Source organism: Lottia gigantea (assembly GCF_000327385.1).
Source record: "Lottia gigantea unplaced genomic scaffold LOTGIsca_59, whole genome shotgun sequence".
NCBI lineage: Eukaryota > Metazoa > Mollusca > Gastropoda > Lottiidae > Lottia > Lottia gigantea.
In genome coordinates, this window is record NW_008710013.1 from 114,712 (window position 1) to 129,567 (window position 14,856).

Here is a 14,856-nt window from a genome sequence, read left to right on the forward strand (position 1 = left end):
CATTGAGAAATAATAAAAGTCTATCTATGAAACCGCATGGCTCATTCCTTTCCCGAGCAACATTACATTGGCGACGAGGATATTGAAACCCATCACAGATGTCGATACCAATTGCAGTAACACCACCGCCGACATTTGAACCGCATGCAGATGCAAATCTATCAACCAGAAGCTTAAAGTGATACTACGTCTTAGAATACACTCGCCCTGTGGCTAATATTTATGTTAAATAGTGACCATTGGTTAAATAAGTATGCATCCCACACTTTATCAAGTTTGAAAAAGCGACAATAAAACTATAATCATAATTTAAAAAAAGTGAGCAAGCCATGAATCCGATCTGTTTGAGAAAAAGAGTCTGGGTAATCAACGCTAAAACAGGAAACAATCATCTTCCGCTGTACACAAAAAAACTTTGCCAATGATTAATATTCGTAGAAAATTGTCAGTGGTGGAGTATTCATTCTAAATTATATGAATTGCTTTTTCGCGGAGTCGCTTAATCTCCTACGAGGCATCATTATTCCGTCTTCAAAATATGACAATGTCGAGGTCAATTCAAGAGTAGAGGTCAAGGACGCGGGAAACCCCACTTGAGAGTTAATTTGAGCAAAATTAAAATTTTATGTTCATCCTAAGACGTAGTATCCCTGTAATAGGTTTGATATTTTTGCCGCCGCAACCGGACGATAAACAAAAACGTCAACTTTTTCTATATACAGCCGGTCCCGATGTCTAGGATATTTTCATGACACTTGCTGATACTGGAGAATCATGCAAAACAGCTATTGATGCTCTCACAGCCCACTTTACGCCGCTGGTAAATTTGACATTCCAAAGACATCAGTTTCGTCAGCAGGAACAAAATGAAGGAGAAAATATTGCAAAATTCGTCACGAAACTCAGAACATTTGCTGCTACATGTGATTTTGGCGATAATTTGGAGGATTTTATCAAAGATTAAGCGATTGACGAATGCCGTTCGAAACACCTCAAAACAAAAGGTGTAGCTGAACGAAATTTAACTCTATTGGAAATAGCACTTGTGAGAGAAGCTTCGGAGAATCAAGATAGCCTCTGAAAATGAACGCCGAGGACCTTATCCAGTGAATGCAGTCCAACAACCCAGACATCACCGAAGATTACAATCTGATGATCTACGTCATAAACTCTAGTTTCATCATCGTAACAGAAATACAGATCTATTTGAAAGTGAGAAGACTGCTGGTGTTTGTTCAAATGTGGAATCCGTGGACACAGATCCGTAGATTGCCGTTGCTCCAGAAACTTTCGGTGCTATAAATTTGGTAAAGTAGGATATTTTTCGTCAGCGTGTAGAAGCGGAAGTATAACTTCACATTCATCTGCTAGCCGAAGTCGTGATAATGTAAGATTTCGGAGCAAAAGTCGAAAACATAACCGCACGCCACACCGAACAATACACAAGAGAGAAAACATACACTTTGTTGAAGAAACTGGTTACTCAGATTCAAGCTATTCTGATGAATATGACATTTTCTTTTGTCGACTTAATTGCCGAAACAATGATATTTTTGGAAGCTGAACCAGTTAAAATGCTAATAGACTCTGGCGCTGCACCGAACATCATAACGACAAACGCTGCTTCACGTCTACAGCATCGAAGGGTAAAAGTAAAAGCATGACACAAATTGATTCCGAGTCATCTGGAAAAATCTTAGGCAGGAATCACCGATGAGTAGCGTTTCATCTACGACCAGCAGCCGAATCCAAACTGAAAAGACTTGAAAATGCCGACATCATTGAACGAGTTACCGGACCGACAGAATGGATATCACTGATAGTTGCGACACCAAAGCCGAAGAATCTAAAATAAATAGACTCTGTATTGACATTAGAGATGCTAACCAAGCTGTCATACGGACTCGACACGTTACACCTACTGTCGAAGAGCTGATAACTGATTTAAATGGTTCATCTACATTCAGCAAGATTGAACTCCGCTCTGGCTATCATCATTTAGTAATAGCACCACAATGCCGATACATAACAACGTTTTCTACACACGTTGGTCTCTTCCGCTACAAACGATTGATATTTGGTCTCAGCTCAGCAGCTGAAGTATTTCAACACACTATACAGACAGACATTGAAAGAATTCAAGGGATGAAGAACGTCAATGATGACATCATAATATTTGGAAAATCTCCGAAAGACCATGACTGAGCCCTTCACCAAACTCTCAAAAGACTTCATAAAGCCGGACTTACTGTCAATGAGCAGAAGTGTGAATTCCATCGAGATAAAGTTGAGTTCTTTGGATACATATTTTCATCAAATGGTATTTCACCAGATCCAAAGAAAGGTCCAAGCTCTCCATGATGCCAAGCCACCACAGAATCCATCAGAAGTCCGATCGCTGTTAGGAATGGCTCAGTACAGTGCCCGTTTCATACCTGCATACTCAACAATAACTGAACCACTGAGATCACGTACCCGACAAGATAATACATGGAAATAGGGATGCATCCAATAATCTGCATTCGTGAGATTAAAAGCAGCTTTATCTGAAGTCACAACACTAGTTATGAAAATTCTTAGAAAATTTGTCATTCACAAATGCTCAAAGAATACAACCAAACGAGATACTGCATGCTTTAGAAATTTATGACCAAGGAAACCTTAACGAAGTTGTAGAAACATTCCAATTTAACACTCGTGAACGTACTAGCAGTGAATGAACCTTTTGATGATTTTGTTTCAATTTTCCTGAGGATCTTCACATACGTGATGGAATAATCGTAGGCATAAACAGCAGTGATGTTCGTAAACGTCTTCTAGCCAATTATTCCGGATTAACTCTAACAAAAGCAATCGTTCACAGCGGTCGTCAGCTCAGCAAGTTTCCGAGATTGAAGGATGCAATGGTATTAAATCGTGTCTCGCGCTATCAGGAAGTCAAGACTAAAGTGACACCTACAACCTTCCAAGACGAAATCTCATATGCTAAGATCAGCTGATGCCTGTCTGGAAACTGGGTCTGGCTATGGGAACAGATACGTTTCGATCTGCTGGTCACACTTCACAACTATCTCCACAAGCTCGACCCTTAGTTGGAGCAAATAGTGAAAATCTACAGTGTGAAGGATACTTCGATACCAGCATAACAGTCTACAACTAAACCATACAACAGAGAATTTGTCATCGTAAGTATAGTTGATGTTATATTGGTGCGACTAGCATTACGCATGTTAGTACTCATCCCAGAAAATTTGATGAAATCTGTAAATTCGCATGGGCATATATCCAAGTGTTTTGATAATCAGCTTAAAGGACAATAAATTGTTTTGTGATTTTTTTATACACCTTGCTATAGATAAAATAAAGATATTCCACCGTTCAAATTTTTAAGTTTGGAGTTATTTTTTATTAATTATTCGCGAATCTAGATGTGACGCGCAACAAAGTGTCATCAATCCTTCTAAAGGGTGCCACCCAATTGTTGTCATACCAAAAAAGAATTCCACAGATATTCGCATGTGCATAGAACTTACCAAGCTCAACAAGTTCATAGTGCGTGAGCGTTACCAATCAGTTACCCTTCACGATGCACAGCCTGTCTCATCTATTCCACCCTTGTGTATTTAGCAAAGTAGATACATTGACTGGCTATTGGTAAATAAAACTCTCTAAGCAAGGCTTGCATTTAAATCCCTTTGATCGGTATAAATGTCTCAAGGCATCTTATGGCAATGGTAACATATCGGAACAACAGTCGTCAAAATAGTTGATGATATTGTCAGTTATGGCCAAGATGTTTAACAACACAATCATTCCTCAATCGATGTCAAGACTATGGTGTAAACTTCAACTTGTCCAAATGTCAATTTGGTGTACAATTAGTACCATTTTGTGGTTACATCTCGAGATCCAACGGATATGAAATCAGTCCAGTTCTGATATAGCTGATGCTATGAAACGACTACGTCCCTTGCTGAAACCCCAGAACGAATTCGCTTAGAATCAGGAACAAGAGGACGCATTTACAGCTACCAAAGAACTGCTAACGTCAACTCCTGTTTTAGCTTATTTCGACCAATCAAAACCAATCCAATTGAGAGTAGACGCTTCTCGTCTCAATGGTTTAGGCCTAGCTCTCACACAGACTCGTGATGATGGTACGTGTCGCCTGATTCAAGCTCCTTCGAGATTGCTTACACCAACAGAATCCCGGTTTGCCATGATTGAGATTGAAGTCTTCGGTTCTGTCTGGGCAGTGATGACATGTCACATAATTGATCTCATTATAGATCATAAACCCTTGGTACCCATCTTTAATCAGTACAGGATCAATGAAATCGACAATCCAAGGCTGCAACGTCTTAGAATGAAGTTAAAGTGGGGAATCTCATCAAGCCGCCGATGCATTATCTCCAATAGACCATCCAAATGATGATGACACAGTTGATCAAGAAGATTCCGAATCCTTCGTCAACCTCATCATGACAGTCAAAGGACACTACTGCTAAATCAGTCATTTATGCCTTACAGGAATCTTTCTCTGAATTTGGCATTCCTGATGAAGTATTTTCCGACAACGTGACTCATTTTACTTCCAAAGCTTTCAAACAGTTTGCAGACCAATGGGAATTCAGACACAACACTTCCAGTCCAATATACCCACAGTCCAATGGCAAAGCAGCTGTTAAAGCCATGAAAAACATTGTCCGAAAGTGTCGCAAGGATAAAAAGTTGGATATGGTCAAACATTGTAAAGGATAGATAGCCTTTCGTAATTCCATATTATTAGGAGGAAGGTCATCTGCGGGACGTTTTCCTGTCGTCGTTTCAACGATTCTCTTCCTCGCCATCCGATCTCATTTCAACAAAAAAATGGATGATGCCGGACAAACAAATTAACCGTTGCAAGAATCGAGCCAATGAAAAGTCCATGGATGCAACAAAAGAGCATATCCTTAACGTCAATTGAATCTTGGTAGTCACGTACGAATCCAGCATCATTCATCAAAACGATGGACAGTTAATGGGAAGATCGCCAAAACTTAGTCCAGTAGCCAGATTTCAGCGCAACCGACGACAGCTTAAACTGTACACTCTGATGCCTTTCCCTTTAGGGAAAAGGGGAGGTGGAGGTCATTATATTCCTCAACGTAATATTCAAACTCAGCAAGATCACGAAGCCAGCGCTCTTGAATGAAATTGAACGTTATCCGCCAGATCCAGTTCCAGTTCAAAAGAAGAGAGATCACAGAACTAGTAGTTATAGAAGATGAATTAGGAAACCAATTAGATTCAAAGACTTTGTGACAGATTATTAGTGTTCATTTCCAAAGTGCATAATAATATGGAGAGGAGTGAGACAACTTAACTTAGTTGATTCCCTTGATTATCTCTCTAATTGAAAGAGATAGACTTGTTGATTACGTCAGTCTTACTTTTCCTTTCTAATGTTTAAATCTTATAATATTACCTCTCTGTAATCTTTACGATGTGTGCTAATAAATCTTAAAACCTACTCTTCATCCAGCATAACAATCATTTGTCGATGTTTGGTCCCCTCTGCTGACAGTATACGTTTTATTTGTAACAAGTAAGCGCATTCCACGCTTTCGTGCAGGGTTAAATTATTATGCTTTATCAAACCATTATTATTATTATAAATATTTACATGTATATTGAAATTTATAGTGTTGATCATGACCAATGTTCATGGCTTGGAAGAAACTGATAAAGCAAGTATAGATAGATTTACATCGATAAGAGTTCCAAGAATAACCTAGTCTAGACCTTACTCGATAATTATTCTAATAACTCACGACAAACTTTAATTATAAATCTCGGCATTTGCATCAAATCAGCTTGCAGCAACGAGCCTTCTTCCAACATGAGCGATTGCGGTATGTAGATGGACAGTAAACATAGCTGATGTGCGAATCCTTCAAATCTCAAATTGAGCTGTTCTCACACACCAAACAGAAACAATGATCATTAATGTTCATTCGTTCGTTTACTCTTAAGCTCGCTGTGCAACCTGACGAGAGATAATCAGTGATAAATACGCCACGTTTATATTTTATGGTTTGTGGTTCCCACTACCCTATTGCTGGATTCAATCTTTATAGTGCGACTTCATTGTAAGTCATGTATCCTTATATTTTAAGTTTCATTAACCGTATATTTTGCTGGTATTCATCTTTTATGTTCGATTGAGCAGCTTTATTACAGTACAGTGTCTGGAGACATAAAGTTAATAATATGCGATGAAATAAAGATAACAATATTGACGCTATGTTCGTGATTTGACTACATTATATTTACAAATCGGCACAAACCTGTCACTTCCGTTAACCATCACTTGATAAATAGCTCGTTATTTTCTCTAGTCTATAATGATGATAAAATATACCAGTCACAGGATATCAACAACTTCAAATCGGCTTAAAAGCGCAAATTTCTGTCTAAAGTTGAAGAAGACTTAGTCTTTCCCAAGGTTTGTGATCAAGAGTAATAGAATATTTCATTCAGTCATAATTTAATTTTCTTAAGAAAACTATATATAATATTTTGACGACATCTTGTTGGTTGAGATATGTAGTGGTTTTTTGCTGAAAAGAAGAATATGGGAAAGTAATGGCAACATTTTCCCTTTCGATGCGCTGAAGATCTACTAATCCCTTCATCTGTAAATAACCACAGGTAATTAAGGAACATCCCCATGGTATTAACATTATTAGAATCAGACTCGGGAAAGAACAGTTGTTAGGCATGACGAATAGGCCATTAATGTAATTTTATACCACTGTCACCGACTTAACTTCATTTATAACTTTTTGATAGGTTTGCTTTGATTAATGTGTTTACTGAGTAAATGAAGAACTGTATTCTAAGTTTGTTTCTACAGACACAAGTAAACATTAGATCTATCAAGAATCGCCATAGAATTGAATTGAGGACTCTTAAAGATGGTGGATCTACGTCTTGTATGTTTACCAGGTTTATAAAGCGGTTTCAGAAGAAAACTTTATCTTAATCTTGCAAACTATTCATTTAGCACCCCATAAGAACAACAACAAAAATAAATCTAATGGAAATTCTTTTTGTCCATCCCGTAATCCCAGGTATTGGTGTTCATTCAATGGCGGTGAGTGTCATTTCATACTCATCATGTACGTTTAAGGTGATATTTGTAATTGTATCCATCTGTGATAGTTATGTCCTGCCCTGATTTGGATAGTGATTTTGTTATTAATAGCGAGACTATATTTATTACATGATCTACTAGATTCAACAAACTTTCTCTTTCATTATATGAATATATTGTTTATTTACTCTAAACCTAGATATATAATATCGTAAATACAACCCTCTTTACTGTATATAGATTAGGACGTTTAATGATCTTCATTTTAGCATTTCGACCCGTTCATCCATCAACAACGCGGTATACTCTAGTTGACGCAGTCTGTGGGATTACTTGTCGAGAATAATTAATAAATCACCTAATTCTGATACAGAACACATCAATATTAGATTGTAAGTAGTACAAACTAGAGTGTTCTTCTTATTGGAATGTAACTGTGTCTGTGTTTACTGGATTGATGAGATATCACTAAGTTTCAAACTTTTTTATATACAAAATTATGATTTGTTGACGTAGGCGTATGTTACTTTGCCTAAAAATTTTATCTCTACTGCTACAAAAGAAAAACATTTTCTTCACAGCAAATTTCATGATTATTTAAAGAAAAAAACTGTTCTATAACAAAGAAACATTTCATTATCAAGATAGTGTTCTACAACTTGCTAGAGGCAACTTAAAATACATATACACAAGTAAACTATTTTGAGAAAGATGCTTTTAAGTATAATGGAATCCTCAAATAACATTGTGAAAATTTATAAACGAACTAGATCTTTCTTTGGAAAGCAAAATTAACAAACGAATAGCTGGAAACCTTATACAATAGTGCATAGAGTTGATTCTATATTCGGTTGAATCAAAAATGACGAAATAAAGTAGTTGTCTGATTAATTCTACATAAGATAATAAACAATCGATAAATTAAAAACAGGGCCGTAAGGCAAATGACAAATACCAAATCTGCCCCGCCCCCCTCCACTTCAAAAAGAAGAAATTTCGATAACAAAAATTTAAAATATTAATATAATATCCGCTAAATCGTTCATTATGATGTCTATGGTAAAGGTTGTCTCCGTATAAGTATAGTATAGAGTGTTGAAAGACATAACTAACTTCAAAGAAAACTCATACAAAACGACCCTATTCTGGCTCTGCTTTTCTGCATCTTAATGGTAGACGGAGAACACCATGCAGTGTACAATGAGGGAAATTTTGCCATGACAGCTGGCAGCTCTTAACGTGCACAGCCTGTAGGACACGGGGTCTTAAGTTTATTGTCCCGTCCGCACGACTAGACGCTTATTGCCTCCGTTCTGCATCACTGACAAGGAAAACCGGATTGAAAAATCCAAAGTACATATTGCGGGATTAAACACTTGACCTTCAGGTTGGCGAGCAAGCGTCTAACACACTGAGCCTGAAAAATGCACCATTCTTGGAGATATTACACCATAAAAAGGCCTTCTCTGCATAATTTCAGTACCCGAAAGCTTTGTGAGAAGACATGAAAAGGAATATTAGAAGTTTTAAAAGACCTAAATTCATAATTTCAGAAAATTGTATCGTTGATGTATCTTATCGTTTCCCAATTGTTTAGAACTTGGTTCAATGACAGGTTATGGGAGGTTACTATAGGTTCACGTTTAGCAGTTTTTTGCAATAATGTTAATTAAAATATTAAATAAAAGAGATCTTATAAAGCACTGTAACCAGAACTCAATCAGACGTTCTCATTAGTATGCATAAGTATGATCAAAACGGAGGTACATTAGGAAGAGAATGAACTGATCGTGTTGTTATTTTCTAATGAAATTAGGGTGGTACAACAGATTAGAGATCAATACGTATCCTATTAGGCTCACAAAACAGATTGTCAGGATCCAAATTAATTAGGATATGTTCTGAGAGAAGTATTATGTATGAATTACATGCAAGAAACACGAACCAAGTAATTTAGATGTGGTTCTCTCTGAAAGAAATATACTAAACTGACAGGCAAAAGAAAGTTTTCACCGACTTCATTTGACCACACATCAAAGGCAAAGGCATATGTGAGATATATGATGATTGATTTATAAACAGAAATTAATTTCCATGGAATAAGAATGAAAATGCATTGTAATACCGATATTCAATTCTCCGCAATACACCAGGGAAGAGTCAAGGGGTCAAAATAAAAATTACACAAACCATAGTTCATTGCAAAAGTGCATAAAGAGTTTATTCCATGACAGTAATCAGGCAAAACGTCATCAATAACGCAAACACATGCCTCCTCATTGACGTCGTCAGGCGGCGGATAAAGTCAACAGGAATCCTGTTCCATTAGGTCAATAGAGTCTGTCCAAGTTACTGTCGGTTCACTGGAGGCGGTACATGTTGTCTCAGCTGAAGACCAAGAATATCCCAGAGATGTTCAATGTGGTTCATGTCAGGGGAACAAGGTGGCCAGGGCAATACTTCGACGTTGGTATTGTTCAGATAGTCTTGAACAATTCTGGCAGTATGAGGCCTTGCGTTGTCAACAGGTCTCAACACTTCATCAATATATCGCTGAGCATTCAGATTCCCTCAGATGATAACCAGCCGTGTTGTAATCTGGCCACAAATGCCACCCCATACCATGACGCCTCCATCTCAAAACGGGTGAACTTCTGTGATGCAGTTTGGCGCCAGTCGCCCTCCCCTTCGTCGAAAAACTCGAACCCTGCCATCGTTCCTGAACAGACAGAACCGACTTTCATCTGTAAAGAGCACCCTCGCCCAGTGACGTCGCTGCCACCGACGTACAGTTCGTGCCCATTGCAGTCTGCGTTGACGATGTAGACGGGTCAATGCCATTCCACGGAAGGGTCGGTAGGCTCGTATACCAATTGAACGAAGTCTTTGTAGGACTGTTCGTCTGCTGATGACATGACCTAGTGCTGTTGCTGCCGTCGACGCGTCCGTCACCCGACGGTAGCGGTCGTCGGCCGGTGTTGTCACCCTCGGTCTTCCCGATCTGGGTCGGTCTTGGGTCTTTCCTTTCTGTTGGAGCCGGATTATCAAATTGCTGATGGTGGACTGGGAGCAGTTGAATGTTCTAGCTATCTGTCGTTGAGAAGCCCCCATATTGAACGTACCGATCGCTCTATCTCGTTGCGCTTGCGTACGTCTTGGCATACTTTTGGTGGTTTTTTCCTTTCTGAATGCCTGTTCTGTCCAACTTCGGTATTTATGCCGAAATCGTGCACGTGCATTTGGACCAATATCGCAAAATCGCGTTTAGCACGTTTTTATGCATGCACGATTTGGAAAGCTGCGTTGTGGTTATGATTACGTTGCATTTAAGCAAATGCTTGCTGCTGGGGTTCAAACCTGTACCGGCTTTTTTGCTTTTAGTACAACGATTTTTGAAGTGAAAACTTCAAATCGACATACTGTAGTTGTCATAGATCTGCACGATTCTTAATTATTGCGATACGTATATTGCTGCTCTTCTGACGTGAATAAAAAATAAGTATAGTACGAGTAATGAAACGATAGTAGGGGCCTAACGGTGTCAGATTACGGATAACTGCACTGACTTTTGACATGCTGATTTTTGACATGTCTGACAAATAATTGCGATGTTTATATTATTTGTTAGATGAAAACAAAACTTCAGACGGAGAATGTAATGAATAGTAATATACGAAATACTGTAGTTGCCATTGATCTGAACAATAGTTATCAGTGGTTTGATATGGTATAGAATAGAGGCATATCTTCATTCATTCAACTTTAGATTACACTGATCTAGTAGTATCTTCTAGTACTCCAAACCAATAGATTATTTACACTATAACACATAATCCCTTACCAACTACCATACTGTGTTCGTTTGTCGGAAACAAAGGAATTTTCTGGACTGATAATAAAAGAGGAGCGATACTGGAATGAATAACATACAGGGATTACTCCTGTTAATAGAAGAGTATACGAAACGATCTGATATATGGATTTTTACAGCTTCAGAACTGAAGACTTAATCTTTACTAGGCCTATATTCGTCTGTCAGAAATGGAAGGAACTTCCTGGGCTAATATTTAAAGATATTGAAAAAGACAGTATAAGGAGTGATAAGGAAAAAAGAACTGAAATTACTCGGGTAATATAACCAGTAACAATATTGTGTTACAGGATTAAAAGAATAGTAAAGTATAAGCGAAGATATTTTATGCATTCTTTACAGAATTTGGCATCTTCAGAGCTCAAATTTAACCGAACTGTAAGAATACAAATCTTTTATGAGCAATGAATAATACTTATAGAGTAAAGGGAACGAAGAACGAGATATTGGATATAGAATTTTATCTGATAAGGAATGACGGTGAATACTAGTAATTTACCAGTCAATGATAGTAGCAGAGCAGAAGTCTGGTTAGTACTACGTGGTCATTAGGAACTGATGTTTTAAAACAGGAGTAGGAAACTAGATTTGAAGGATAATATTTTCTGGTAATTATATAGTATATTGAGGAAGATATCTTTTGTGTCAAGGATCTATTCTTAAATGACTAATAGAATAATAGATGGTAATTTATAGACATATTGTGGAAATCTAAATTGATATTGGAGACTTGTATTCACGTCCCTGTGTTCGCGGTCATACCAATCCAATTACCAATTACAACTTGATTTAATGAACGAGGGATAATTTATATATTTAAAAAGGTAAGAAAAGTGATTCCATAATTTATTTTCCATATCCCTGTATAAATCCCAAGGATTTATATTGTGATCTGATTAGTTCTTGAGTTTGTTTAAAGACGTGTAAAATAATGAATATATATTTATGTACATGTGTTTTTATCATTTCACATTCATACAAGTTTCTACCAATGATTAAGGAAGAAATTGGTGGTAATATCAGTTTCTATCATGCTAAACGTATTTATGACAGACCTATCGATTAGTTTCAAAATTTTCGCGTTAAAAAATGAACAAATTGTTTAAAAGAGGTTCAGAACAAATTTCTATAATCATAACTCATTATGTGGTATTTCCTTAACATTTCCGAGATTCCTTTCAGAAAGTGTAAATAATTCAGTTCTGTAAGGAATACTGAATGCCAGAAAGCTACTTGGGGATTTTCTGTTAGGTACTAAAAAAGTAGGATTTCTCATTGTTTTTTTTTCAAGGTTTGTCAACTGAAACAGAACTGCTGAATTATTTCTTTAATGGACCCAGATAGATTTGAAACAATTTTATAATAAAGAAGACTTATTTATAGACTTAAGATGAAACTGATTTGTGAAACCGGTACAATTATTTGAAGCGACTCATTTTTGGTTTGAATTTTCCAAATAAAATCAAAAAGAATCTTTAATTGAATCGACATCTTTAATGACATTATTATATAACTTGAAATAGCGTTTAATTTCAGAAATTAGTATAGGTTATAGTTAATGTTCATATTATAGCTATTTTAAGTCGTGATAATAACAAAATTACTTAATTTAGAATCGATTTAAGCTACATATTTCGGATTAAGGTTTAGCCAATCATATCACTTCTGATACAATACAAGATCCGGTCTCGTATAAAATGATCAACAACCAAACCAACAACACCGAATCATCCAATTTGATCCAATCCAACTACCAACTACTACGACTACCAACAACTACCTAGTTTGCGATATCAGCATCCGCTGGAAGCGAACGTTAACTTGTCATCTACCTACCTACCGTATAAAATGATTCTGTAAAGGTTAAATATCAATATCTACCGTGATCAAGTGTATTATATGATCGACTCCAGCCAATATTCTACCATCTTTTTTGACAAATCCAGTATTTTAACCATCTTTCTAACATATTCATGAAAGGCCTGGAGCTTCAAACAAGGTTTTTTTTTATCACATTTGGTAATAGGCGCATGGTTTTAACCATGCCTTCTAATATCTTGTATAGTTCCAAGTGACAAATAATATTAGGTAAACATAATATAGTATGCAGAGTTGCAGCATTTATTTTCAATGTTATTATTTTAATTTTTTTGAGCACTTTGCATAAGACTAAGCGCTTTGTGTGAAGATTTGAAAGGGATACCAGATACCATATTAATGAGAGCTACTCATCGATTTCAGAAAATGTTTTGTATCGTTAATATAATATCCTTTCCAATTAGTACTGGGTACAATATCAAGTTTTCAGAGGTAACCATTGATTCATGTTTTTCAGTTGGCAAATTAAAAATACATTAAATATTTTTTTTAATAAAAGCAAGTACGATATATGAAAACCAATTGAAATAGAATGGCGTGAACCAAACACTATCAGACGTATACATCAAAGCTTGCCAGAAAAGGTAACATACGCCCACTACCATCTGTCAGAAATGATAAGAAAATCTTTAGTGGCTTAATAATGAATTTTCAAATAATCTTAAAGTCATCTATAAGCAAAAACCTGAAACAGTTCATAAAATTATCATCTAATTCAAAGATGAACAATTTCTCGTCGCCGTACACACAATTGCAATAACTCGGAAACTGTTCATCCAATTTTTACCCATTTCTAACTTGACCGAAATCACATCATGCATATCTATAGTTTCATCAAGATTGGATAAAAACTGTAGTTTCTATTGTGCCTGCAAGTCGAATTTGACAAGTTTTAACTAAGTCAATAATTCCGAAATCCTTCATCCGATTGTTACCAATTACGAACTCGAGTGAGATCTCATCAATACATACATGCATACCAAGTTTCATGTAGGTTGGATAAAAAATGTAGTCTCTATCGTGCCTACAATCGAAATTTGATTCGTTTTTATTGAGTCAAGGGAAATAACTATGAAACAAATCATCCGATTGTTACCAATTACGAACTCGACTGAGATCTCGTCAATATTTACATGCATAACAAGTTTAATCATGATCAAATAAAAATTGTAGCCATACAATATCGTACATACAAGCCAAATTTGACATGTTTTTACTAAGTCAAAGGCAGTAACTCTCAAACCGTTAATCAAATCATTACCAATTTCGAACTTGACTGAGATCTCTTCAATACATACATGCATACCAAGTTTCATGAAGATCCGATAAAAATATAGTCTCTATTGTGTCTACAAGGCAAATTTGACGCGTTTTTACGTCAAGATCAATAACTCTGAAACGGTTCATCTAATTGTTACCAATTTCGAACTTGGCTGGGGTCTCATCATTATATGCATGTATGCCAAGTTTCATCAAGATCGGATAGAAATGTGAACCGACGGACGAACCGACGAAGAAGTAAGAGGATAAACTGATCGTGTTGTTGTTGTTTTCTTTACAATGAAATTAAGGTTGTACAACAGATTATAGAGGTCGGATCAATACGTATCCTATTAGACTCACAAAGCAGAACTAACGGAGATGATAATATACTAAGTGATTATTGTGAAGATTGATTATGTTATTTTCCGTAAGAAATAAAATTATCAGGATCCAAATTAATTAGAATATGTTCTGAGAGAAGTATTATGTATGAATTACATGCAAGAAACACGCACCAAGTAATGTAGATGTGGTTCTCTCTGAACAAAATATATTAACACTTGTAGTAAAGGATGAATACGAAAATATTTTTAGTGAATTGATCAAATCTTTTTGCACATTATTAAGAGAGAAAAAAGCTTATATTATAGTTGACGGATAAGGACCGCCTATGCTCTACTGATGATAATCAGAAACGAGACAA